General features: G+C 47.6%; 1 protein-coding gene across 2 annotated transcripts in view; it reads left to right on the forward strand.

Moving 5' to 3' along the window:
• sertad2b (SERTA domain containing 2b) overlaps window positions 1–27409 on the forward strand; it is a 135226-nt gene that overhangs the window by 36633 nt on the left and 71184 nt on the right. Inside the window, exon 2 of one of the 2 annotated variants that reach the window (XM_034184665.1) lies at window positions 24879–24930. The exons of the other annotated variant lie outside the window; for it this stretch is intronic. The gene's annotated coding sequence lies outside the window, so the exon portion shown is untranslated. The remainder of the gene's footprint in view (window positions 1–24878; window positions 24931–27409) is intronic. 2 annotated transcript variants of the gene reach the window in all.

Here is a 27409-nt window from a genome sequence, read left to right on the forward strand (position 1 = left end):
AGTCTTTTATAAGATATCGCATACAAAATGTTTCAGAGACTCTAAACCCGCTGATGGCCACTATTACAATCAACACACAGTCCGTGTCAAGTGTGTCCGAGGTTTTAGTGAGTAAGTTATGGTCACAGCCAATGATGGTGTGGCTATTAACGCCAAACTTGGAGTTTGCGAGTGAGACATCCAAAAGAAGTGATGTCATGAAACTGAAATCCCAAATATATGGCAACGGCTCCAGTTTTAATGAATCAATTGATAAAGGTGAGAATTTTCTTTTCTGTACCTTTTATGAAAACATAAAAGCAGGAAAAACATAAACTTGCTTCAAGAGTACACCAACCATTTCAAATTCAGAGAAATAAGGAAAGGTGACAATCTCTGTTGTGTGGGCCGCCAGAAGAGGAGGTACTGCTGGCCCACCACCAGAGGGCGCCCTGTCTGGAGTGCGGGCTCCAGGCACCAGAGGGCGCAGCCGCCTCACAGGAGCAGCCAGGGTGACAGCTGTCATGCATCACCTGCAACAGCTGTTACCAATCATCTGATCGGCAGGAGTATATCAGCAGGACAACGTCTCCACCTCTTTGCCGAGATATCGTTTCTACCGAGAAGGTAACGTGCTCAGCTGACTGTTTAACAGTGATCTTTGTGACTTTTGTGCATTGCTCTGAGAGTATTTTCCAACGAGAGGTGGAGGTAACTTACCTGCCGTTCAGATTCCTGGGTGCGAACGCGCCCACCTTTAATTGTCCTTTGTTCCTCGCCAGCAGTACCAGGTCCGACACGCGGAGGCAGTGGCCACCTGGGAGTTCGGGACTTGGCGGCTCCAGTATTCCCGGGGTCTGGTGGCGGAGGAAACCGTGTGGTTCCGGTTCTACTTTGGAGAGGCGTCTCCTATCTTCGAGCCTGCCCACACGACACCTGTGTGAATTTGACTTTGTCCATTATTGTAATCTGTTGTACTTGTTGTGCATATTCACAACAGTAAAGTGTGTTATTTGACCTATTCCATTGTCCGTTCATTTGCGCCCCCTGTTGTGGGTCCGTGTACTTACACTTTCCCAACAAATCTCTAGAGGAAGATGATACTTTTGTCATTTGAGGTGGTGCGTACTTTTTAAGATACAAATGGGAAAGACCTTTTTCACCTACTATACTGGATTCTGGTCTGCATTGGCTCCACTCACATCGTATAGGTGTTCTTAAAATAGTGATTATATAAAGGGTCAAAAATGCAACCTGTTATCTGAAGCAAATGGTAATTACCTCTGTCATCCAACAGGGACAGATGATAAGACCAAAAGTGGTGGATGGGTTTTAAAAAAATTATGTGGAGAAAGGGTCATGGGTCAAATTCAAATTAAACTTTGAGGAGGTCCTGTGTATTGTAATTCCCCCCGTCTCTTTTATGTAAGATTCTGCCCCTTACCAAAAACCAAACCACTATATTTCTCATTTTGAATTTATTGAAGTTCATGTGGAAGTCAGGCCTGGGCCTCTCACAGACAGCATTCATCTTATGAAAAGGCCCCTAAAATGAGTCATACAACACTTTTTATACTTTGTGGGCATCACAGTAGGTGTGGTTTAGTTTCACATTTCTAATGTTACTGGCTCCCAACAGCAGGGGGAGATCTCCCTGTTTCTGAAACTTGCACATATGATAGAAGTGAAACTTAACTCTCAGAAACTTTCAAACAAATAACACAGACAAACACTTGATAACTAATACAGAATAAGGAATTAGCACATATATTATCTAACGGTATGTTGCAATTTTTTTCTCTCTTTCCTGTTATTGCAAACATCACAAAGACATTTAATCATTCTACACGATATTGGAAAAAACTGAAATTGCAATATTAGTTTTGTCTGTGATCTATATGAGATGTGAAAAATCAATACAAGAATTTACACCATATATCTTGGATAGCTATATTTGGAAAGAATGGCTCATTCTACAGTGATTAGGGTAAGTTATTTGCACAGAAAATAAAACTTGTGAATAAAAAAGTGATAAATATATAAATTTAAAAAAGTGTGCCATAGAAGATCAGGGCAAAATGGGCAAGTGGTGTGACATCAGGGCAGGCATTAAACAAGGCTGCAACATTTCAGGATTTTTGTTCTTGATTATAATAGAGTGGGCAATGAGAATGATTGTTGGTATGAACGGTATGAGATGGAAATTTACATCAAAACCTGATGGCAGTTTTGCTGAGGATATAGTCCTGTTTTCCTCTAATAAGGTCCCATTAAAAAAGAAAAACATTAGTTTATCATCCTTGACATCAGAAAAAAGTGATGAGGGAGGGCTGATTTTTTTTTTTTTTTCTTAGTAACAGAGAACAAACAACACAGTAACATTTTGAAGTTGGGAAATGTAACTTCCCCTTGTAATATGAATTAACATAAGTCCCGCCCTCTTCACCATTTACATGCTTCCCCTCGAGTGTGTCGTTGGCAGGCATGGAATCCACTTCCATTGCTATGCTGACGACACACAGCTCTACATCAAGGTCACTCCCTCCGCTCCTCCCTCTGCCACCATTTCCTGCCTCAACTCCTGTCTGGAGGAGATGGGGGCATGGATGAGACAGAACTTCCTGCAGCTGAATGGCTCAAAAACAGAAGCCATTCAAACCGGTACTCCTCACCAACTCCTCCCCTCTCCCCCTCTGTTACCAATCTCGGGGTCAGGTTTGACTCCTACTTTTCTTACTGTTACTGACAGTCATGTCAGTAACATCTGCAAAACCTCCTTTTTCCACCTCCGTAATATTTCCAAACTCCGTTCTTCACTTTCCCTTTCGGCTGCGGAGAAGCTCGTCCATGCCTTTGTCTCCTCCAGGTTGAACTACTGTAACGCACTCCTCATCGGGATCCCTGGCAGGAGCATTCAAAAGCTCCAGTATGTCCAGAACAGCGCTGCCAGGGTCCTGGTGAGGGTGTGGAAACACGAGCACATCACCCCTATCCTTCACACCCTCCACTGGCTCCCCGTTCACTTCCGTATAGAGTACAAGATCCTTCTGCACACCCACCACTGTCTCCATGGTGATGCCCCCACCTACCTCACTGACCTCCTCACTCCACATACCTCTGGCAGAACCCGGTCAGGCCAACAGCACCGTCTGCTCCCACCCAGGACACGGCTCAAGACCATGGGGGACCGGGCCATCGAGGCTGCTGCTCCCCGCCTGTGGAACGCCCTCCCAGACCACCTCAGGGCTCCACAGACGGTGGATGCTTTTAAGAAAGGATTAAAAACCTTCCTTTTAGCTTACAGCTAGTTTTTAACTAATGTATGTATGATGTGTTGTCATTTTATCTTGTCTTATCTCTTTTATTGCTGTTTTATGTGCACTTTGAGATTTGCATTCAAATATAAAGTGCGGTACGAATAAAATTTATTATTATAAGTTTATGGCACTAAGTTCAATTCATTCTCATGGACAAGGAAAAACATACCTTGCAACCTTTTTACGTAGCGTCCAAGCTGCCTCCATTGTCCAGCATGCCACATGCATACTGGCTGTAAATATCACTCATGGTCGCCTTGGGGGAAACGCTCACCCTGTACCATGGCTTCACCTTCTTGGCCATATTGGCAATCGACCTTGTGTGTGTGGTTGTCAGTGACAACAAGCGGCAAGTTCGGGCGTCTTCGGCAAAAGCATTTTTGCCACCTAGTGGACGTGCCGGTTCTTGCACCAGAAAATAAAAAACAAAAATAATAAACTGATGTGAGCCGATTTTGGCATGTGGGCAGGAATGATAAACTGTTTTTTTTTTTTTTTTTTTTTTTTTTTTTTTTTTTTTTTTTTTTTTTTTTTTTATCGGGCCAAAACAACATATTTAAGACAAAAAGATGAAACTAAATGAAGAAGCCAGATGGATAGGACTCAGAATCAATCTGGAAAAGAAGAAGGCACGGAGCATAAATGCAGTGAGCCAAGTATAGACAGCAACCAGTGGTCAGGATATTGAGGATGTCGATGAGTTCACTTAATTCAGAGCAAAGGAGTGTCAGGAGGAAGGTGAAGGACCTTAAAAAGAGACTTTCAAAAGTGAGGAGAACTTTCATCAGACTCAAGAGAATTTGGTGCTCAAGTAACATCTTGAGAAACACAAAACTAAGACTGTATAAGATGCTCGTGTTGCCTGTCTTTCTTTCTTTCTGTGAAGTGTGGAACTTGAATAAAGGAGCCAATAAGGCACTTAAAGTGTTTAACAACAAACATCTCAGAAGGATCCTCTGCATTCGGTGGAAAGATCATGTCAGTATGATTAAGTTGCTAGAAAGAGTAAAGCATGAAGCCACTGAGCGAAGAGGTGAAACTTGACACATGGAAGATGATTGGCTATATTTTCAGACAAGATCGTGATTAGGGTTGGGTATCGAGAACTGGTTCTTTTCAGGTAAGAAATGATTCGATCCACCAACATCAATAGCCTTTTTGCTTAACGATTCCCTCATTGGTCCTTCAGAGCGGCCGTTGTTTTTGGGGGTGTTTGTCGGGAAAATGATCATTTCTCTACGTTGATTACAGACCCTGCAGCGGCTCTTTAATCAGCTGCTTCTGCGGCATGACTCCGCTTTGAAGCTTGAACCAATGAAGCAGTGCTTCGATCCGCTGCTTCGTTGGTTCTTTGATTCGCTGCTCTTTAGAAGCGGCAAGTCTGTTTATTAACCCCTCTCAAAGGAATTATAATATGTCAATCGTGAGTCACTTTTGTGCGGATTAAAGTCACTAACTGGGACTCTTGTCTTGTTGCAGACAAGCAACGAGAATCATCCTCCGTTCCATTTGTACCACTCCAAACACTGCGTTGCTCTCTGCCGAGACATAGTCCGGTCGGAATTAATAACTTTGAAGCGAATCACTGTTTAAATCAAATGACACCTCTTTCCAAACGTTGTAATACAAACAATAAACTACAATCGACTAAAATGTTTTTTTTCCTCCTGTAGTAAGGTGAAGTCCAGATTGAAAAGATGCTCCTGCTAGCTTGGTTAGCATGGAATTCCCCTTTGGCTGACCTGGTAGAGTTTTGGTCTTCAGTTCAAGCAGTCTGGTGTTCGAATCCCACCGCCGTCCTGGCCACAAAGATAGGTCCTCTGGTCACACCTCCCAAAATGAGACATCCTGCTTTCTTTATGAATTACATTGATGCTGACGTGCAGCACAGCCATCTATAAGAGTTCAGCTCAGAGGTATGGAGTGAGGGGAAAAAAACCCCCCGAAAGACTGTGCAAGGAACTCTCACCTCTTTTTGGAGAATTTCATCCTTTCTATACCTGAACTACATTAATACAATACAACTGAAGAATTTAGTTTTTTGACCAGGTTTTGCTGATTTTCAGCACATTTCTGCAGATTAATCACAGACAGGATCTTCTTTCACAGTCAGATGCAATGCAAATACAGCATACTAGGTCCTTCCATTCTGACATTTCACAATAAAAGTCCTAAACTGCTGCTGAGCAGCAGAAAGTTACATCAGCTTGGATGATCTTCTTTAGAGTCAATACAGTAAAATAGTTAACAATGTTATACTCTACGTCTGAGGTCACTTTTGTGGGTTGGTTGTGCCATGTTTCCAGGAACCTCCTTCTGTACAAATTAAGCCTGATTGGCACAGACAAGCACCAGATGATTGTGGCAATTTGCAGCTAATTTGACATGTAGTGTTTGTCTGCATGCACTTAATTGCAACTCTTAAATTGGAGTATATTATATGAGACACACTTTTTCTTGTCAACTAGTTATGGAAGAAGAGAATCATGTAAGTTTTTTTTAAATTAAGCAACAAAGAATTTGCAGGGTCATGTGCTTTTAATTTGTGTTGCTCAACATTGCATTCCCTCAACATTCCCTGTGATGCGACTGGTGCACGTGCACATCACGCATGATGACGATGCAGAGATAATATATCATGCTCTGTATAAAACCAAGTTTAAAACGCTTCCTCTGCTGGCTGGGAGATGTAATAATGGTTGACCTTTGTAGCTCCAGTGGAGGTGCGTGCACTCGAACCGCACCTTCCAGCTACTTGGTTGCAATGTACTGCAGCATATGTAAAGCAGGGTGTGATCAGCCATGCATTAGAAAATGGCATGAATTTGCATCAGCAATTTTTAATAACATTGTTTAATTTGTCCACATTTCAACACAAGACATCTACTAACTGTAGCAAATCATGTTTAGTAAAAATAATGTCAGTAAAAAGCAAGAAGGATATAAATGTTGAACTCCCACAGCAACCTGACCTCATGATGTCATTATTTAGATATGTCAAGCTTTTATTAACATACCGTCCATGTTAGAATGCCCAGGACGTCTTGTGCAAAATTCTGCCAGGCCGATGCACGAGCACAGCCAATATTACATTTGTTGGAATGCCCATTCCAATAAAGTGTCTGATTTGATCACAAATAAAAAATAAATCACAAATAACTCACCTGTTTGTGTCCTGTTCAAATCCTTTTCTTATTCATTATATGTGTTCCTTCTCTGTCGATGTCTGGCAAGTCCATTGGAAAGTTGTGTGCATGCTCAAAACTTTAAGTGGACATCAGACATAAAACTTTCCCCATGGTTGCACATTTGTTTTGTCCTGTATTTGTTCATAGCTTGACGTCCAGTCAGTGTTAAATAAAATAAATAAAATAAATTCAGCATTATTTCATCATAAAAGACAGAGGAAGCGATCACAGCACCACAGCTAAGTGAGCTGCTAGCTGATGCATTCACTGCACATCAGTCATTTCAAAGCGTCACAGATTATTGCCTCATTGCTGCTTAAAATTGCCTGATTTCTGCTTAAAACTGACTTTAGAATGATTTAAGAGGTTTTACCTTGTCACCTGATGGATAATAACCCCATTAATCCATGATAACTTTGGGTGAGTCGGTCTTAGATGAGCGGCTGAGCTCCGAAATGATGCGTGCGCAGTGGAGGCAGGGTGGACCGTTCAGTCTGCCATACCAGAAATCCACTGAAAACCAGCGCATTAGATGATTTTTCCTACTAGACAAATTCTTAATTAATTCCGTTCTCATCAGTGTACTCAACCATCACAGTGTGTGACTCTAGGACTGCAAACTTTCAGATTGACGTCATTGTCACGCCACTACTACCAGTGCACACTGATGACATCGTCACAATTTAGTCGCACTGGAAAGGAGGAAAATTTGTGAAAATTCGTTAGTTTTAGCTTTTTATGATTTGTTGGGGTCATGAAATTATTTAAATTAGGGTGAGCGTTTAACCAACTTTGGTTAAAAAGGGGATGGGCTGATGCTTGAGGAGGGGCGGTCCAGCATGCGGATATGGTATGTTCTTTATCATTTTGTGCTTTTTTAACATTGTGCTGAATGCATGCACCAGTTGATTCAGTGCAGTGAAAAATCAGTGCCAGAGAGGAAAAATTGCTTTCGACAGGCCTTGTGGTTAGTGCAGAGAGAGGAGGTGGCAAAATGAAGCTGCTCGAGGGTGGCTAAATGGAGAAAGATAGATGGATAACCAGTTAAACTGCAGTTGCCGTTTCTAGTGTCTAAAGCTGAACCACTGCGCTACTTCTTGTGCCATGATTTTTAGTGTGCTCAGTTTTTCCAGAAGATTAATGACCTTCCTGTTTTCTGCTACGGTATCTCTCACCTTAAAGTTTTCAGTGCATTTCAGACTCAGAGTGCACATTGAAATGCTGCAGAATAATTTCTGAAAGGCAAAATGGCAGGGTCATTAAGTCATGGCAGATTAATATTATTATTATTTACATTTAACAGTAACCACCGCTGTGAAACACATGCTCTGTGTATGCACCCCCCAGCCACTTCATTAGGAACAGCGTGGTCTTTGTGACATTGATATAACAAAATGCTGCAAACATTTCTTAGAAATTGTAGTTGATAAATGTCAGTGTGTGACATCATGCAGTTGTCACAGCATTTTACTGTTATGCCATCACCAGTCTGAATTGTTGATATAAGCCTGGATAAAGCCATGCTTTTGTGATGTTTGTGGATAATTCTGCCCCAACCTTCTGAATGTTGCAGCAGAAATCGAGACTCATCAGACCAGGCAGCGTGTTTGTATACTTGTTGTGAGTCCATGTCCATTGTAGCCTTAGTTTCCTGCTCAAAGCTGACAGGAGTGACTTCAGGTGTGGTCTTCTGCTGCTATAGTCCATCTGCTTCAAGGTTCAATGTGTTGCATGTTCACAGATGCTTTTTTCCATACCTTTGTTCTAACAAGTGGTTATTTAATTTTTGTCCAGAGAACACGCTGTTCAGTGGGTGTTTCTTCTTTTTAAACAATTCTCTGTAGACCATGCAGATGGTTGTTCTTGCAACTCTTGTTAGATCTGCAGTACTGAAACCAATGTTTCGCACTGACAACCATGCCATGTCCATTGTCCCTAATCACATTTCTTCCTTAGTCTGGTGATTGATTTGAATGTCAGCAGGTCCTCTTGACCATGTCTCCATGCTTGCTTTTTCAAATGTCAAGAGTTTCTGTTGATCAGATAGTATTTGCTTTAATGAGCACTCTAACAAACACACCTAATGAAGTAGCTGGTAATTGGCAGATTTGAAATTTACCGATGGCTGTATTGGGTATTTGGTTCAGATATTCCCTTGTGTAATTGTAATAACATTACTAGACGTAGTGCAGATATGGAAGATGGAAGTGATACATTTTGGATACATTTCAACATAAATTAAGAAAACAAAATCAAGGTGAATTGTCACCTTTGTTCTGCAAAACCGCAGACAGAGGGTTGAACAAGATAAGGTCTTCACAAGGGTGTACAGCTTTGTGAAAAGTTGCTCTTTGTTTGTGTATATATGGATATACTAGGGGTATGGTGTTACACATCCCTCACAGTTCGGTACAAATTATGGTTTCAAAGTCATGGCATGTTTCAAATCACAGTTCATTCCTCTCAGGTTTCCCCATACAGGTACACAATTAAAGTCAAAATTAAAATTGAAACAGGAGAATAAATGAAATATTAATCAAATAGCTTGAAATACTATAGTTGATACATCCTGAACATTCTGCCTGTAGTTTTTACATTACGTTTTGTGTAGTCACATTCAACACAAACGTGAACAGGACTATAAATCACAGTCAATGTTCCAGACCTCATGTATTTTGACGGTATACAGGCCACAGCTCAGTACATGTAAACTGTTGCCTGTTTTCAGTTAAATGGTCAGTTAAATGGTTTATTGCTCCACCCTGAGCATCTATCTATCTATATCTATCTATCTATATATATATATATATATTATATATATATATAATATTCGCGCGGAACTCCTCTGCACATCTGTCTCAGTGTACTGAAAAAGTGCTGATGTCCACGTCTTTTCGCAATTCCTGTGCTAGTCAGATGACATACCGGATCAACACAGCATCCAGTTTAGAAATGAACGGCACATTCCACTGTTACAGGAGTTTTTATCATGGAAAGAGGAGCGGAGTTCCGCGCGTCGCGGTGGAGCCACATGGTGCAAAGCAACGCCGTGATGAAGCCTCACAGGACATGTTGGGGCATGTCCAGCTCATGCTCAATTTCTCAGATAATCACATGACTGAAAAGCAACCGACAGCCATCTGAAATCCACCTGAAAGCCGTCCTGTGAGACCAACACGGAGGTGGTTTTGTGCCGCGTAATGAACGGCTCCGTGGCGCGTCCCTCCGCTTTTCTTTCCATGAAAAAAACTCCTGTAACAGTGGAATGTGCCGAAAAAGTGCTGATGTCAACGCCTTCTGCCTTTTTGTGAAAGTCAGACGACGTCCTGGATCAACAAAGCCTTCACGTTGGAAATGATCTGGTTGTTTCAGTGGGGTTTGAGCTTGTCGATCGGCGCTCGGAGCGCGGCGTGCTCTCAGCAGTTGTGGGCGGTCTTTAAACCGTCTGGATCACTCTTTAATCTGTGTAATCCCCATAAAATCGTCCCTGAAAGCCATATTAATTTTCCGAACGGTGTCCACCTGGAGGTCTCTCTCAGTTTCTGGAAAAAAATTGATGCAGCAAGCGCCAAATCATTCAGACATTTATTCGCAATAAAAAAAACGATGAGAGGGGTGGACCAGTGCTCACACAAAGCCTGCTCACAGGCGAATGATGCAACCGACAGGCGTGAAAAAACTCACGCATGCGCACGAAGGTTCAAGCTTGGCTGATGCAATCACACGTGATTCAGATCCATATGGTTTTTGAAAAAAATAAAAAGGTCGGATACTTTTCTAACAGACCTCGTATGTATATGTATGTGTGTGTGTGTGTGTGGTATATATATATATATATATATATATATATATATATATATATATATATATATATATATACACACACAGTGGTGGGCACACTTCCGATAATCTGATAACAGATAATGTTTTCTTTATCGGATTATCTTTTTAGATAACTTTAAAAACCATTATTGGACCAATTATCTTCCGATTAATCTTTGTCCGATAACTTTTAAACCGATAAAATTGTTGTGTGGGCCGCTGAAGAGGAGGTACTGCTGGCCCACCACCACCAGAGGGCGCCCTGCCTGGAGTGCGGGCTCCAGGCACCAGAGGGCGCTGCCGCCTAATGGGAGTAGCCTGGGTGACAGCTGTCACCCATCACCAGACTCAGCTGTTCCACTCAGCACAGAGGTATATCAGGAGGACGGCGTCTCCACCTCAGTGCCGAGATATCGCCTTACGTTAAAGGTAACGTTCTCTGCATTAATATTCTGATTAACTGGCTAAAAGATTTGTTAAACCTTTGCAGGACAGCTGATTATTGTGAGCTAAATTGCTTGGAGAAGTACTCACCTTTCTGCAGTATTGACGTGAGGTGGAGTCAGCTTCTTCCCTCTCTGTGTACTGGGTGCAGCCGCATCCACACCTGTGTGTTTGTTCTCTTGCCAGCAGTACCGGATCCGACGAGCGGAGGCAGTGGCCACCTGGGAATTCGGGACTTGGCGGTTCCAGTATTTCCAGGGTTCGGTGGCAGGGGAAATCTGGGTGGTTCCGGCTCGACTTGGACGGACGTCTCCTACCTTCGAGCCTGCCCACACGACACCAGCGGAATTCGGTGTAAACCCAAATTGTCAATTGTTGTATTGGTTGTGCATTTTCACAACAGTAAAACTTGTTATTTACTTTCTCCATTGTCCGTTCATTGCGCCCCCTGTTGTGGGTCCGTGTTCCAACACTTTCACAACAGGATATCTCGGCCAGCGTCATGGACCCCGAGGGGCGTCAACCGGCTGTTGAACGGCCAATGGAAGACCAAGGCACGGCGGAGGCTTCGGGAGGGGTAATCGGTGAGTTGCAGCGGATTCTCACCGCTTTCACCTCTCGGATCGACTTAATGACCGAGCAGCACGTTCTCCTGAACCGCAGGGTGGAGGCTCTCGCCGCACAAGTGGAGGCGCGCCCTTCGGGCGCCGCTGCGGCTCTCCCTCCCGAGGACCCTGCGCGCGAAAGTGACGTTCCACTGGTCGTTCAACGGTCCCTTCCTCCGTCCCCAGAAGCATACATAAGCCCTCCAGAGCCGTACGGAGGCTGTGTGGAGACGTGCGCGGACTTTCTGATGCAGTGTTCGCTCGTCTTCGCACAGCGTCCCGTGATGTACGCGACTGATGCTAGCAAAGTAGCTTATGTGATAAATCTGCTTCGCGGGGAGGCACGCGCTTGGGCTACAGCGCTCTGGGAGCAGAACTCACGGCTCCTTCACACATACGATGGGTTTGTACGGGAGCTCAGAACGGTGTTCGATCATCCCAATAGAGGAGAGTCCGCTTCAACCGCACTACTGTCAATAAGACAGGGGCGTCGGAGCGCAGCTGCCTATGCAGTCGCCTTCCGCATCGCGGCGGCGAGATCCGGCTGGAATAGCACTGCCCTCCGCGCTGCCTTTGTAAACGGACTGTCACTGGTCCTAAAAGAGCACCTGGTGGCTAAGGACGAACCGCGGGATTTAGATGGGCTCATCGATCTAGTTATACGACTTGACAACCGGTTAGAAGAACGCCGTCGGGAACGAGGCGAAGGGCGTGGCCAGGCACGCGTCGTCCCTCTCCCTTCCGGGTCCGATCGAGCTCCGCCCTCCCCACGCTCCTCTGTTCCTGCGCTCCGTGCGCCTATGGCTCCCCCTGCTGACGAAGCTATGGACACAAGCAGGGCAACATTTAGGGCACCTGGAGCACAAAGGAGGCGGGCCCACGGAGCCTGTTATGTTTGTGGCTCGAGTGAGCATCTCGCAAACGACTGCCCCGAGCGGTTAAACTCCAACGCCCGCCCCTAGAGACTGGGCCAGGGGTGGGCCAAAATATTCACGTGGGACACACCCACATTGCTACACGACTCCCAGTCACGATCCTGTTTGAGGATTCGACCCTGAAGGCCCCAGCACTGGTGGACACGGGCTCTGAGGGGAATCTGCTTGACAGTAGATGGGCCAGGGAGATAGGGCTCCCTCTGGTGGCTCTTACCTCGCCTGTGCAGGTTCGGGCGCTAGATGGCTCCCTACTCCCACCAATCACACATAAGACACCTCCAGTAACTCTGGTGGTGTCAGGTAACCACCGGGAGGTGATCGAGTTCTTTGTGACTCAGGCCACCTCCCGTGTGGTTTTGGGGTTTCCATGGATGCTAAAGCACAATCCCCGGATCGATTGGCCGTCCGGGGTAGTGGTTCAGTGGAGCGAAACCTGCCATCGGGAGTGTCTAGGTTCCTTGGTTCCTCCCGGCTCCCAAGCTAAGGAGGAGGTCCGAGTCCCGCCCAATCTGAAGGCGGTGCCGGCGGAGTACCATGACCTCACTGACGTGTTCAGCAAGGATCTGGCTCTCACGCTTCCTCCCCACCGTCCGTATGATTGTGCCATTGATTTGGTTCCAGGCAGTGAGTTTCCGTCCAGTAGGCTGTACAACCTCTCACGGCCGGAGCGTGAATCAATGGAGACCTACATCCGGGACTCATTAGCTGCCGGGTTGATCCGGAATTCCACCTCTCCGATGGGTGCTGGTTTCTTTTTTGTGGGTAAAAAGGATGGCGGGCTTCGTCCATGCATTGATTATAGGGGGTTGAACGAAATCACGGTTCGCAATCGATACCCATTGCCCCTGTTGGATTCGGTGTTCACCCCCTTGCATGGAGCCAATATCTTCACCAAACTTGATCTTAGGAATGCGTATCATTTGGTTCGGATCCGGAAGGGAGACGAATGGAAGACGGCATTTAACACCCCGTTGGGCCATTTTGAGTACCTGGTCATGCCGTTCGGTCTCACTAATGCTCCCGCGACCTTCCAAGCGTTGGTAAACGATGTCCTGCGGGACTTCCTGCACCGGTTCGTCTTCGTGTATCTGGATGATATACTCATCTTTTCCCCGGATCCTGAGACTCATGTCCGGCATGTCCGTCAGGTTCTGCAGCGGTTGTTGGAGAACCGTCTGTTTGTGAAGGGCGAGAAGTGTGAATTCCACCGCACTTCTTTGTCCTTCTTGGGGTTTATCATCTCCTCTAACTCCGTCGCCCCTGATCCGGCCAAGGTTGCGGCGGTGAGAGATTGGCCCCAACCCACAAGCCGTAGGAAGCTGCAACAGTTCCTCGGTTTTGCTAATTTCTATAGGAGGTTCATTAAGGGCTATAGTCAGGTAGTTAGCCCCCTGACAGCCCTGACCTCACCAAAAGTTCCCTTCACCTGGTCGGATCGGTGCGAAGCCGCGTTCAAGGAGTTGAAACGGCGCTTCTCGTCTGCACCAGTTCTGGTGCAGCCCGATCCTAGCCGCCCGTTAGTGGTTGAAGTGGATGCCTCGGACTCAGGGATAGGAGCGGTGCTCTCCCAGAGCGGGAAGACCGATAAGGTCCTTCACCCGTGTGCCTATTTTTCTCGCAGGTTGACCCCCGCTGAACGGAACTATGACGTCGGCAATCGGGAACTCCTTGCTGTGAAAGAGGCCCTCGAAGAGTGGAGACATCTGTTGGAGGGAACAGCCGTGCCATTCACGGTTTTCACTGACCATCGGAACCTGGAGTACATCAGGACCGCCAAGCGACTGAACCCCAGGCAAGCCCGCTGGTCACTGTTCTTTGGCCGTTTTGACTTCCGGATTACCTACCGTCCCGGGACCAAGAATCAGAGGTCGGATGCATTGTCCCGGGTGCACGAAGACGAAGTCAAAACGGAACCGTCGGATCCCCCGGATCCCATCATCCCGGAGTCCGCTATCGTGGCCGCCCTCACCTGGGACGTGGAGAAGACCGTCCGGGAGGCCCTGACCCGTGTCCCGGACCCCGGAAATGGACCAAAGGACAAACTATACGTCCCACCAGAGGCTAGGGCTGCAGTCCTGGACTTCTGTCACGGTTCTAAGCTCTCCTGTCACCCAGGGGTGCGAAGGACCGTGACAGTCGTCCGGCAACGCTTCTGGTGGGCATCCCTGGAGGCCGACGTCCGGGACTACGTCCAGGCCTGTACCACCTGCGCCAGGGGCAAGGCCGATCACAGAAAGACCTCAGGGCAGCTACAGCCACTGCCCGTGCCTCATCGCCCCTGGTCCCACATCGGTCTGGACTTCGTCACGGGTCTCCCGCCGTCCCAGGGAAACACCGTCGTCTTCACGATAGTGGACCGTTTCTCCAAGGCGGCCCACTTCGTGGCCCTCCCGAAGCTCCCAACGGCCCAGGAGACAGCGGACCTCCTGGTCCACCACGTCGTCCGTCTGCATGGCATACCATCAGACATCGTCTCCGATCGCGGTCCCCAGTTCACCTCACATGTCTGGAGGAGCTTCTGCCGGGAACTGGGGGCCACGGTCAGCCTCTCGTCTGGGTACCACCCCCAGACCAACGGGCAGGCAGAGCGGGCGAATCAGGAGCTGGAGCAGACACTTCGCTGTGTGACAGCCGCGCACCCGACGGCCTGGAGTACCCACCTGGCCTGGATCGAGTACGCCCACAACAGCCAAGTGTCATCAGCCACCGGCCTCTCCCCGTTTGAGGTGTGCTTGGGGTATCAGCCCCCCTTGTTTCCGGTGGTTGAGGGAGAGGTCGGTGTGCCCTCGGTCCAGGCCCACCTACGGAAGTGCCGTCGGGTGTGGCGGGCCGCCCGCTCTGCCTTGTTGCAGGCCCGGACGAGGGCGAAGAAACATGCAGACCGGCGGCGAGCCCCGGCCCCCAAGTATCGTCCTGGGCAGGAGGTCTGGTTGTCCACCAAGGACATTCCTCTACAGGTTGACTCACCAAAACTACAAGAACGGTACATCGGACCTTATAAGATCCTCAAGGTCATCGACCCCGCCGCAGTGAGGCTCCAGCTTCCGGCCTCACTGCGGATCCATCCAGTTTTTCATGTTTCCCGGATCAAGCCTCTTCACACCTCACCCCTCTGCACCCCGGGTCCGGCGCCGCCTCCTGCCCGGATCATCGACGGAGCACCGGCTTGGACAGTCCGCCGGCTCCTTGATGTCCGTCGGATGGGCCGGGGTTTTCAGTATCTGGTGGACTGGGAGGGGTACGGACCCGAGGAGCGCTCCTGGGTGAAGAAGGGCTTCATCCTGGACCCGGCCCTCCTGGCCGACTTCTACCGTCGCCATCCGGACAAGCCCGGTCGTGCGCCAGGAGGCGCCCGTTGAGGGGGGGGTCCTGTTGTGTGGGCCGCTGAAGAGGAGGTACTGCTGGCCCACCACCACCAGAGGGCGCCCTGCCTGGAGTGCGGGCTCCAGGCACCAGAGGGCGCTGCCGCCTAATGGGAGTAGCCTGGGTGACAGCTGTCACCCATCACCAGACTCAGCTGTTCCACTCAGCACAGAGGTATATCAGGAGGACGGCGTCTCCACCTCAGTGCCGAGATATCGCCTTACGTTAAAGGTAACGTTCTCTGCATTAATATTCTGATTAACTGGCTAAAAGATTTGTTAAACCTTTGCAGGACAGCTGATTATTGTGAGCTAAATTGCTTGGAGAAGTACTCACCTTTCTGCAGTATTGACGTGAGGTGGAGTCAGCTTCTTCCCTCTCTGTGTACTGGGTGCAGCCGCATCCACACCTGTGTGTTTGTTCTCTTGCCAGCAGTACCGGATCCGACGAGCGGAGGCAGTGGCCACCTGGGAATTCGGGACTTGGCGGTTCCAGTATTTCCAGGGTTCGGTGGCAGGGGAAATCTGGGTGGTTCCGGCTCGACTTGGACGGACGTCTCCTACCTTCGAGCCTGCCCACACGACACCAGTGGAATTCGGTGTAAACCCAAATTGTCAATTGTTGTATTGGTTGTGCATTTTCACAACAGTAAAACTTATTTCTCCATTGTCCGTTCATTGCGCCCCCTGTTGTGGGTCCGTGTTCCAACACTTTCACAACAAAAATAAACGAAGCTGAACAGCGACAAGCACTTTAACTTTTAGCACTCACCTGTTACAAGTTTTGTAACAGACGCACAGCTATAACCTTTGCAAACAGAAGAGAGCCGCTTGTATTAAAAGCATCTCAAGCCTCTGCAGACAAAGAAGAAACAGCCCCAAAAGAAAAAATAACATTTCCTTTAACACCATACCGATATGCTGGCGATATCGCCTAAGTCATCCAGAGGCATACATTTTTAACTTATGGTTCAAATTTTAACCAAACAAATTTTGGACAAGTTATTTAAAATTACTCTCATGTCTGAAGTTTTATTAAGTGAAAATATCAGATATATGTTTTAGTTTTAAAGTAATGTGCTAATTTTTAAGGTTTTGTGAGCACATCCTGTGACCCGCAATGCATTTTGATTAGGATGATGTAATCTCAGTACATCGACAGGACAAATGCATTTCAGACACTCTGTTCAGGCTCCACGGACAACAGCATTAAACTCTAGTGCCTAAAACTCTCTTGAATATATTCTCTGCGTTTATAGATGTTGGTTTTTATTTGCGTTTGTTAAATTCCATGCATTTTAAATGTAGCAGACAGGGATTACTGTATCTGGAATTTTGTTTTCAAGGCCTCTACTGCCATCTACTGGTCAGTAGTGTTCACTAAGCGTGTGGGAACCAGTAGATAGTGTTCTATTTATTTTGACCCCGGTTATGTCGGATGATTGTCAAATCAACTTTTTGGCTTTGCAAATGGCTTTTTTTGTGTACAGTGAATGTATACATTATACAAGTTTCACTTTTTTAATGGAATTACAACCTTATTTCTTTTTCAAATTCTCCCATTTTTTGCATCCAGCCTTATTTCCTTTAGAAATTTCCTTGACAAATAATATCAGTCTATTAGGACGTCAGGTTATGTGTTACACATATACATGTGTGTGTATATATTTTCCAACTTATTTGTTGTGAAAGTGTAGGAACATGGACCCACAACAGGGGGCATAAATGAACGGGCAATGGATAAGCCAAACAGTAACAATTTAATGTTGTAAATTGTGCACAACGGAATACAGACAACAACAAGTTTGGAACTACAGTCAATTACACGTTGGGTGACGTGTGGGCAGGCTTGAGGATAGGAGACGCCCGTCCAGAACCGAGCCGGATCCCACACGGCCCTCACCGCCAACGGATCTGAAGAACACCGGAGCCGCCAAGTCCTGAGTCCCCAGGTGGCCACCGTCTCCAGCTGTCAGACCTGGCACTGCTGGCAGAGAACAAAAACAGCACAGGTGAGTGTGAGTACGCACACTCAGTAATCCCACAGTCTGTGTTCTTTTGGGAGGGAGCACCTCCACCTCCAATCACACACTCGTGCAGCTCCTGTTTACCCACTTATCTGGTTGGGATGTGAGGCGAAGCCGTCGCTAATCACACCAAACGCCAATCCAGCAGATAAGGAAACACCACAGGAAAACGGCTGCAAAAGAGTTCAGACTATTATTCAGTTCTAAGTCAGCAGAGAAATTACCTCCAAGGTAGCTGATTTCTCGGCGGGGAGGTGGAGTTGCAGTCCGCCTTTAAGGTGGTGGTGATGTGGATGAGTGACAGCTGGTGCTGCTGATGAGTGACAGCTGTCACTCCCGGTTGCTATGACGCCCTCTTGTGCTTGAAGCCCGCACTTCAAGCAGGGCGCCATCTGGTGGTGGTGGGCCAGCAGTAGCTCCTCTTCAGCAGCCCACACAACAGGACCCCCCCCTCAACGGGCACCTCCTGGCGCCCGACCAGGCTTGTCCGGGTGCCGCCGGTAGAAGTCGGCCAGGAGGGCCGGGTCCAGGATGAAGCTCCTCTTCACCCAGGAGCGTTCTTCAGGTCCATACCCCTCCCAGTCCACCAAATACTGGAACCCCCGGCCCTTCCGACGGACGTCCAGGAGCCGGCACACGGTCCCAGCCGGCTCCCCGTCGATGATCCGGGCAGGGGGTGGCGCCGGTCCGGGGGTACAGAGGGGTGAAACGTGGTGAGGTTTGATGCGTGACACATGGAAAACCGGGTGGATCCGCAGCGAAGCTGGCAGCTTCAGCTTCACTGTGGCTGGACTGAGGATCTTGAGTATGGTGAAAGGTCCAATGTATCTGTCCTTTAATTTCTGGGATTCCACTTGCAGGGGAATGTCTTTTGTGGAAAGCCAAACCTCCTGCCCAAGCTGATACGTAGGGGCCGGGGCACGCTGGCGGTCTGCATGGTTCTTGGCCCTCGTCCGGGCTGTGAGAAGGGCAGAGCGGGCGGTACGCCACACCCGACGGCACCTTCTCAGATGGGCCTGGACCGAGGGCACCCCGACCTCTCCCTCCACTAGCGGGAACAATGGGGGCTGGTACCCCAAACACACCTCAAACGGGGAGAGGCCGGTAGCAGACGATACTTGGCTATTATGAGCGTACTCGATCCAGGCCAGATGGTTACTCCAGGCCGTCGGGTGCGCGGAGGTCACGCAGCGGAGGGCCTGCTCCAATTCTTGGTTCGCCTGCTCTGCCTGTCCGTTCGTCTGAGGATGGTACCCGGACGAGACTCACAGTGGCTCCCAGTTCCCTGCAGAAACTCCTCCAGACCTGAGAGGAAAACTGAGGACCACAGTCTGAGACGATATCCGATGGAATCCCATGTAGACGCACAACGTGGTGGACCAGGAGGTCTGCAGTCTCCTGGGCCGTCGGGAGCTTCGGGAGGGCCACAAAGTGGGCCGCCTTGGAGAACCGGTCCACTATCGTGAGGATGGTAATCATGCCCTGGGATGGCGGGAGGCCCGTGACAAAGTCCAGGCCGATGTGAGTCCAGGGGCGATGAGGCATGGGCAGAGGCTGGAGGAGGCCTTGGGCCTTGTGGTGGTCGGCTTTGCCCCTGGCACAGGTGGTGCAGGACTGGACATACTCCCGGACGTCGGCTTCCATAGACGCCCACCAGAAGCGTTGCCGGACCACTGCCACGGTCCTTCGCACCCCTGGATGACAGGAGAGCTTGGAACCGTGACAGAAGTCTAGGACCGCAGTCCTGGCCTCTGGTGGGACGTACAATTTGTCCTTCGGACCTGTCCCCGGGTCCAGCCTCCGTGTCAGGGCCTCCCGGACGGTCTTCTCCACGTCCCAGGTGAGGGTGGCCACGACAGTGGACTCGGGGATGATGGTTTCCGTCGGGTCTGACAGCTCGGTCTTGACCTCCTCTTCGTGCACCCGGGACAGGGCGTCAGATCATTGGTTCTTCGTCCCGGAGCGGTAGGTGATCTGAAAGTCAAAACGCCCGAAGAACAGTGACCAGCGGGCTTGCCTGGGGTTCAGACGCCTGGCGGTCCGAATGTACTCCAGGTTCCGATGGTCCGTGAAAACCGTAAATGGTACCGATGCTCCCTCCAACAGGTGTCTCCACTCCTCAAGAGCCTCCTTCACCGCAAGAAGTTCCCAATTGCCGGCGTCATAGTTCCGTTCAGCCGGGGTCAACCTGTGGGAAAAGTAGGCACATGGATGGAGAACCTTGTCGGACTCCCCGCTCTGCGATAGCATGGCTCCTATCCCTGAGTCAGAGGCATCTACTTCAACTATAAACTGGTGATTGGGATCGGGCTGCACCAGAACTGGTGCAGTCGAGAACCGGCGTTTCAACTCCCTAAACGCGGCTTCGCACCGATCCGACCAGGTGAAAGGGACTTTTGTGGAGGTCAGGGCTGTCAGGGGGCTAACTACCTGACTGTAGCCCTTGATGAACCTCCGGTAGAAATTTGCAAAACCGAGGAACTGTTGCAGTTTCCTACGGTTTGTTGGTTGGGGCCAATCTCTCACCGCCGCAACCTTGGCCGGATCAGGGGCGACGGAGTTGGAGGAGATTATGAACCCCAGGAAGGACAAAGAAGTGCGGTGGAACTCACACTTCTCGCCCTTCACAAACAGCCAGTTCTCCAACAACCGCTGTAGGACCTGACGTACATGCTTGACATGGGTCTCAGGATCCAGAGAAAAGATGAGTATATCGTCTAGATATACGAAGACAAACCGATGCAGGAAATCCCACAAGACGTCATTAATCAACGCTTGGAACGTCGCGGACGCATTGGTGAGGCCGAACGGCATGACCAGGTACTCAAAGTGACCTATCGGGGTGTTAAATGCCGTCTTCCACTCGTCTTCCTCCCGGATCCGAACCAGGTGATAAGCATTCCTAAGATCCAATTTTGTGAAAATTTGGGCTCCATGCAAGGGCGTGAACATTGAATCCAACAGAGGTAATGGGTATCGGTTGCGAACTGTGATCTCGTTCAGCCCTCTGTAATCAATGCATGGACAGAGTCCGTCGTCCTTCTTGCCCACAAAAAAGAAACCAGCACCCATCGGGGAGGTGGAGTTCCGGATCAACCCGGCAGCTAACGAGTCCTGGATGCAGGTCTCCATTGATTCGCGTTCCGGACGTGAGAGGTTGTACAGCCTGCTGGACGGGTACTCAGTGCCCGGTATCAAATCAATGGCACAATCGTACGGACGGTGCGGGGGCACCGTGAGTGCCAGATCCTGAAGACGTCAGCAAGGTCATGGTACTCGGCTGGCACCGCCGCCAGATTGGGGGGGACTAAAACCTCCTCCTTAGCTGTCACACCGGGTGGAACCGAGGATCCTAAACACTCCCGGTGGCAGGTTTCGCTCCACTGAACCACAACCCCAGACGGCCAATCAATCCGGGGATTGTGTTTTAACACCCATGGAAAACCCAAAATCACTCGGGAGGTAGAAGGTGTTACATAAAACACAATCTCCTCCCTGTGATTTCCAGACGCAACCAATGTCACTGGCTGTGTCTGGTGTGTGATTAGTGGAAGAAGGGTGCCATCTAGTGCCCGTACCCACAATGGTGACGGTAAGGCCACTAGAGGGAGCCCAACCTCCTTTGCCCATCTGCTATCCAGCAGATTCCCCTCCGACCCCATGTCCACCAGTGCTGGGGCGTGAAGGGTTAGATCCCCACTCAGGATCATGACTGGGATGCGTGCAGATTTTCGGGGTCTTCCCGCGTGGGTATTGTGACCCACCCTTAGCCCAGTCTCTAAGGACGAGTGCTGCTGTTTTGACCGTTTGGGGCATTTTTTCTGTGTGTGCTCGTTTGAGCTGCAGAGAAAACACTCCCCACGGATCAGCCTCCTTTGTCTCTGATCTGATCGCCTTTTGGCCCTGCTCGTTTCCATAGCAACGTCAGCAGGGGGAGCTTTCGTCACGTGGAGTGCCCTGGCTGTAGAGCGTGGGGAAGTCGGCTCCCTTTCGGACCCGGGAGGAAGAGGGACGGCTTGTGCCTGACCACGCCCTTCGTCTCGCTCCCGTCTGTGTTCTGTTAATCGGTTGTCTAACTGTATAACCAGGTCGATAAGCCCGTCTAAATCCCGCGGCTCGTCCTTCGCCACCAGGTGCTCCTTAAGGACCATGGACAGTCCGTTTACAAAGGCGGCGCGGAGCGCAACAGCATTCCAGCCGGCTCGCGCTGCCGCGATGCGGAAGTCAACTGCATACTTCGCTGCGCTCCGACACCCCTGTGTTATCGACAGCAGCACGCTTGAAGCGGTCTCGCCTCTATGAGGGTGGTCGAACACCTGTCGGAACACCCTCACAAACCCAGTGTAAGTCGTTAGGAGCCGTGAATTCTGCTCCCAGAGCGCCGTAGCCCAGGCGCGTGCCTCTCCTCGAAGCAAATTTATAACGTAAGCCACCCGGCTAGCATCTGACGCGTACATGACGGGACGCTGTGAAAACACGAGCGAGCACTGCATCAAGAAGTCCGCGCACGTCTCCACACAGCCTCCGTACGGCTCCGGAGGGCTTATGTATGCTTCAGGGAAAGGTGGGGGGGGTTCGTTGAACAACCAGTGGAATGTCTATTTCTGGCATTCGGTCAGCAGGAGGAGGTGCTGCAGCAGCGCCCTGAGCATGCGCTTCCACCTGGGCGGTGAGAGCCTCCATCCTTCGATTGAGAACAATGAATGCTCTGCTCGGTAACTAAGTCCAATCGAGCAGTAAAAGCGGTTAAGATGTGCTGCAGCTCACCTAACACGCCTCCTGCTGGCGCCTGTGCACCTCGCTCTTCCATTGGCTGTTCAAGCGATGGTTGACGCCCCTCGGGATCCATGATGCTGGCTGAGAAATCCTGTTGTGAAAGTGTAGGAACACGGACCCACAACAGGGGACGTAAATGAACGGGCAATGGATAAGCCAAACAGTAACAATTTAATGTTGTAAATTGTGCACAACGGAATACAGACAACAACAAGTTTGGAACTACAGTCAATTACACGTTGGGTGACGTGTGGGCAGGCTTGAGGATAGGAGACGCCCGTCCAGAACCGAGCCGGATCCCACACGGCCCTCACCGCCAACGGATCTGAAGAACACCGGAGTCGCCAAGTCCTGAGTCCCCAGGTGGCCACCGTCTCCAGCTGTCAGACCTGGCACTGCTGGCAGAGAACAAAAACAGCACAGGTGAGTGTGAGTATGCACACTCAGTAATCCCACAGTCTGTGTTCTTTTGGGAGGGAGCACCTCCACCTCCAATCACACACTCGTGCAGCTCCTGTTTAACCACTTATCTGGTTGGGATGTGAGGCGAAGCCATCGCTAATCACACCAAATGCCAATCCAGCAGATAAGGAAACACCACAGGAAAACGGCTGCAAAAGAGTTCAGACTATTATTCAGTTTTAAGTCAGCAGAGAAATTACCTCCAAGGTAGCTGATTTCTCGGCGGGGAGGTGGAGTTGCAGTCCGGCCTTTAAGGTGGTGGTGATGTGGATGAGTGACAGCTGGTGCTGATGACGAGTGACAGCTGTCACTCCCGGTTGCTATGACGCCCTCTCGTGCTTGAAGCCCGCACTTCAAGCAGGGCGCCATCTGGTGGTGGTGGGCCAGCAGTACCTCCTCTTCAGCAGCCCACACATCATTATTCCCATTGATGAAACTTTTCATTTTCTGCCTGAAAGCTTATTAGATGAGTGTGTTCAGGGCTCCGTTTGTTTACAAAATACACACACGTTACAGACCTTGAAATCCAACAGCAGGGATTGATATTATCCAAAGATTCATGAACATACAAATTAACGTGCTTATACTTTATCATGATTTTCCCCATTGTGAGATATAAAAGTGTCTTATCGTATCGTTCGTGTGTATATGCATTATAACGCAGCGCACAAGCGACGTTACGGTATTCTTCAGAACGACAACATACGCAACATGCATCCAGCAGCAGACACGTTGCTGTCATAGACAACTGCCTGTAAAGTTTTTTGGCAAGTTATAACTTTCTAAACAGCGTAATTTGTAATGAAAGCCGCTTCATTTGTGCGGCTCTTTCGGCACCATGTTTGCTTTTTCAGAGACAGCAGTAAGCTCCTCCTACCCCTCCAAACGGAGGGATTTGTAGCCCTTCGCCTTCCCCTCCGCCTTGCTTCAAAAAGAGAGACTCATCCAGTGTGTAGCAGAGGCACTTTTACCCAGAATCCTTTGCGATCTGTCTGTTTGTTACAAAACCTCAGAATTAGTGCATTATTCAACATTAAAAGATATATGTTATATTTTAACTTTGTACAAATGACATAATTGACATTAATGGAGTTATTCTATCGGTATTAATGTTATTTATAATCAAAACCATAAGTCAGCATGACTTTATTTTTCAAGACCTGCGCCTGACCAGAGCATCGTAATTGACAGAGAGTTGGCTTTATGGTTGCTCTCGGGGTGCCTCTGTGCTGGGAGCGCTGTAGTAGACAGGAGCTTCCAGCATGGGCCAAATGTTGAAAGAAAAGTGTGGTCTCATTGTTGGGGTCTGTTGTTGTTTTTAATATTATAACCTATTAAATTTGTTCTACTAGTATTTGTAGATGTGTCAGAGGTAATGTTGGAATCTATCTGTTATCGGTTATCTGTAACTTCCGATACATTTTTGTGTGGTTTATTGTTTTATGTTCATCGAAGATAACTTTTCAGTTATCTGATTATCTGTTATCGAAGTTAATTTTTTGGTTATCTGTGCCCACCACTGTGTATATATGTATATATGTGTGTGTGTGTGTGTGTGTGTGTGTGTGTATGTATATATATATATATATATATATATATATATATATATATATATATATGTATATGTATATATATATGTATATATATATATATATATATGTGTGTGTGTGTGTAAAATATACTGTAACTACCATCAGCAGTACTATTTGTATTCATATATATCTGCCATGCTTTGTATTGTTTGACTGCTATAACTATGACCTTGCTAGTAAGACTGCTTACATCACTTCCAGTAGTATTATTACTATCTCTACTTCCTACACTTAAAGCATTGTTTTGTTCTTCAGGCTTTTCATTGTGAAGATAAACCATGATCCAAATTGTAACAATGTGGAATTTTTGGCACGAGCACTGTCACGATTGCGAGAGCTGAATTCTCCACCATCAATGTGTTTTTGTAGAGTTTTCCTGGTGGACAGAGGTATCTGTGTCTCATCTACTGCTGGAGTATTGGTGAGTTCTCCCACTGGAATGTGTCACACTCACCAGTTTGCTATGGATGGGAACACACACACACACACACACACACACACACACACACACACACACACACACACACACACACACACACACACACACACACACACACACACACACACACACACACACACACACACACACACACACACACACACACACACATTTAAAGGACATGGTAAACCTTTTCCTGTAGCTCCAAGCCAAAAATCACTAAAACATACAAAGTACTGTGTGTCTGAGACATGTTATTACAGAAACATAATATCTCAATCACTTCAACTTTAGGACTTGTGTATTTGTAAAGTCACCAACAACTTCATATGAACTTGTGCTTGTTTTGAACACTTTGTACTTAGTGGTGTTTCTGATAAATGGTCTTGCCAGTAAAGTTCTTGAATAGAAAAAGAAAAGTTATGAAACAAGGGACCAAATGAAAGAGGGACAGAGAAAGCGAGAGACAGAGAAAGAGAACAACAGCTTCTTTCCTGTAAGTCACCTGACACTGGAGGCGTGTTGCAGCCATGAGTAAACACACCTCCCTCCGCTTGCTCTCTTTCTCTTTCTTGCTGTCAGTGACCCTCGTTCGTCTTCTCAGTCAAGGCATAAGTCCTCTTGCTTGATGAAAACCTTTGTTTGGAGTGAACCGATCGGTGCCTATTTATAGGTTTACGCCCTGTTGTTACATAGAAGAAAAGTGATACTTTACGCCTATCCCATCCTTGCATAGCTCAAGGGTTTGTTTTGTTTTGTTTACAAAGCAAATCATGATATTGTAAACAAGAGCAACCCGAAATTTCTGACGTCTGCCGATCTGCTGATAACCTCCAAAATTCAGTGGGGTCTTCCATACCTTAATATCTATCTGTCAAATTTGGTGAGAATTCATCATGTAGACGCAATCCTTCAAAGCCTATATAAAGTGAAATCTTGATCCAGAATTTGGCTCCAGATCCGGATCACCTCCAAAATTCAGTGGAATCTTTAATATCTATCTGTGATGCAGACTTGGTGAGAATCTGTGAAGTAGTTTTGACATAATCCTTCAAAGTCTATATGAAGTGAAATCTTGATCCAGAATCCGCATCCTGATCTGGATCACCTCCAAAATTTAATGGAGTCTTCCATGACCTAATATCTATCTGTGGTGAAAATTTCATCAAAGTCTGTGCAGCAGTTTAGATGTAATCCTGTTAACAGGCAGACAAATAAATAAATAAATGCCAATGATTTTATTACGTCCTTGGCAGACGTAATAATCAAAAATAAACTTTAGGTATACCTATTGTCAAACTCAGACACCACATATTAGTAAGAGCTATTGGACACAAAATAGCTTTTTAATATACTAGTTGAGCAACAGAAAAAAAGATTTGCAGCTGTTTGAGTAACTTAAAATATTTTGAGGATTGTGATACTAATTCATACCTTTGTGCCCTCCAGATTTTATTATGGCAATATATTATTTTCTGGGCTCCCCCATAAAACTATAAGATGATTCCAGATGATTCAGTAGACGCCAGCTTGAGTTCTAACCAGAACAAGGGAGTTCAATCACATCACTCCTGTTTTGGCTTCCCTCCACTGGCTTCCCATAACTGCAGGAGCAAATTTTTAAGTTTTGTTGATGGCATATATTAAACTGAAGGGGATGCAGGGATACAGGCATATTCTGTACCCCAAAGGCAAGGAAGAGGTCGGTAGGATGTATAGTCTTTGCTTTTTCTGCTCCTATGTTGTGGAATAAATTACCCGTGGATATTAGACAGTCCAATTCTGAATTAAATTTTTATACCCCTAAAATGAAATGTTTGGGTGGGGGGTTATATAGGAATCACCCTGTCCATTTGTCCATGAATCTTATAAATGCATCTCCCCCAAAACCAGTTGGTGGGTTTCAGTGAAACACAGGGATTATTCTGATCTGGCATCTTCAATGTGATATGACTGTGCTTCACATTTTTAAATGTAAAAAATAAATCCCTTCAGCTGCTCCCTTGTTTTCACTCGGGGTCACATGAGATGCCCTTGCTGATGCTGTGTGTATAAATAGGTATGATGGTTCAGCAATACAAATCTTGACCAGTTTTTTAAATTCAGTTATTTTATCACAAAAGATCATCTTATACTTAGATTCAATATGTCGTTGGTCTTTTCTTCAGTATACAGTAAATGGATTTGAATGAATTGTAAGGACATCCTTTAATGAATGAGGGAGCAATGCACACATGTGCGCGTGTGCACACACACACACACACACACACACACACACATGCATGCGCACACACAAGATAGTTCCAGACTGAAATGTGGAAAATGAATCATTTAATATTTAGCTCGTTTTTAGCTGGTAGCTTCTCTTTTTGTCTCTCTCTCTCTCTCTCTCTGTTGGTAATACAGTGAATGAGGAACACGTGCCCGTGCACTCACACGACATACAGCACCACCTAAAGGC

Source organism: Thalassophryne amazonica, chromosome 13, assembly GCF_902500255.1.
Source record: "Thalassophryne amazonica chromosome 13, fThaAma1.1, whole genome shotgun sequence".
NCBI lineage: Eukaryota > Metazoa > Chordata > Actinopteri > Batrachoidiformes > Batrachoididae > Thalassophryne > Thalassophryne amazonica.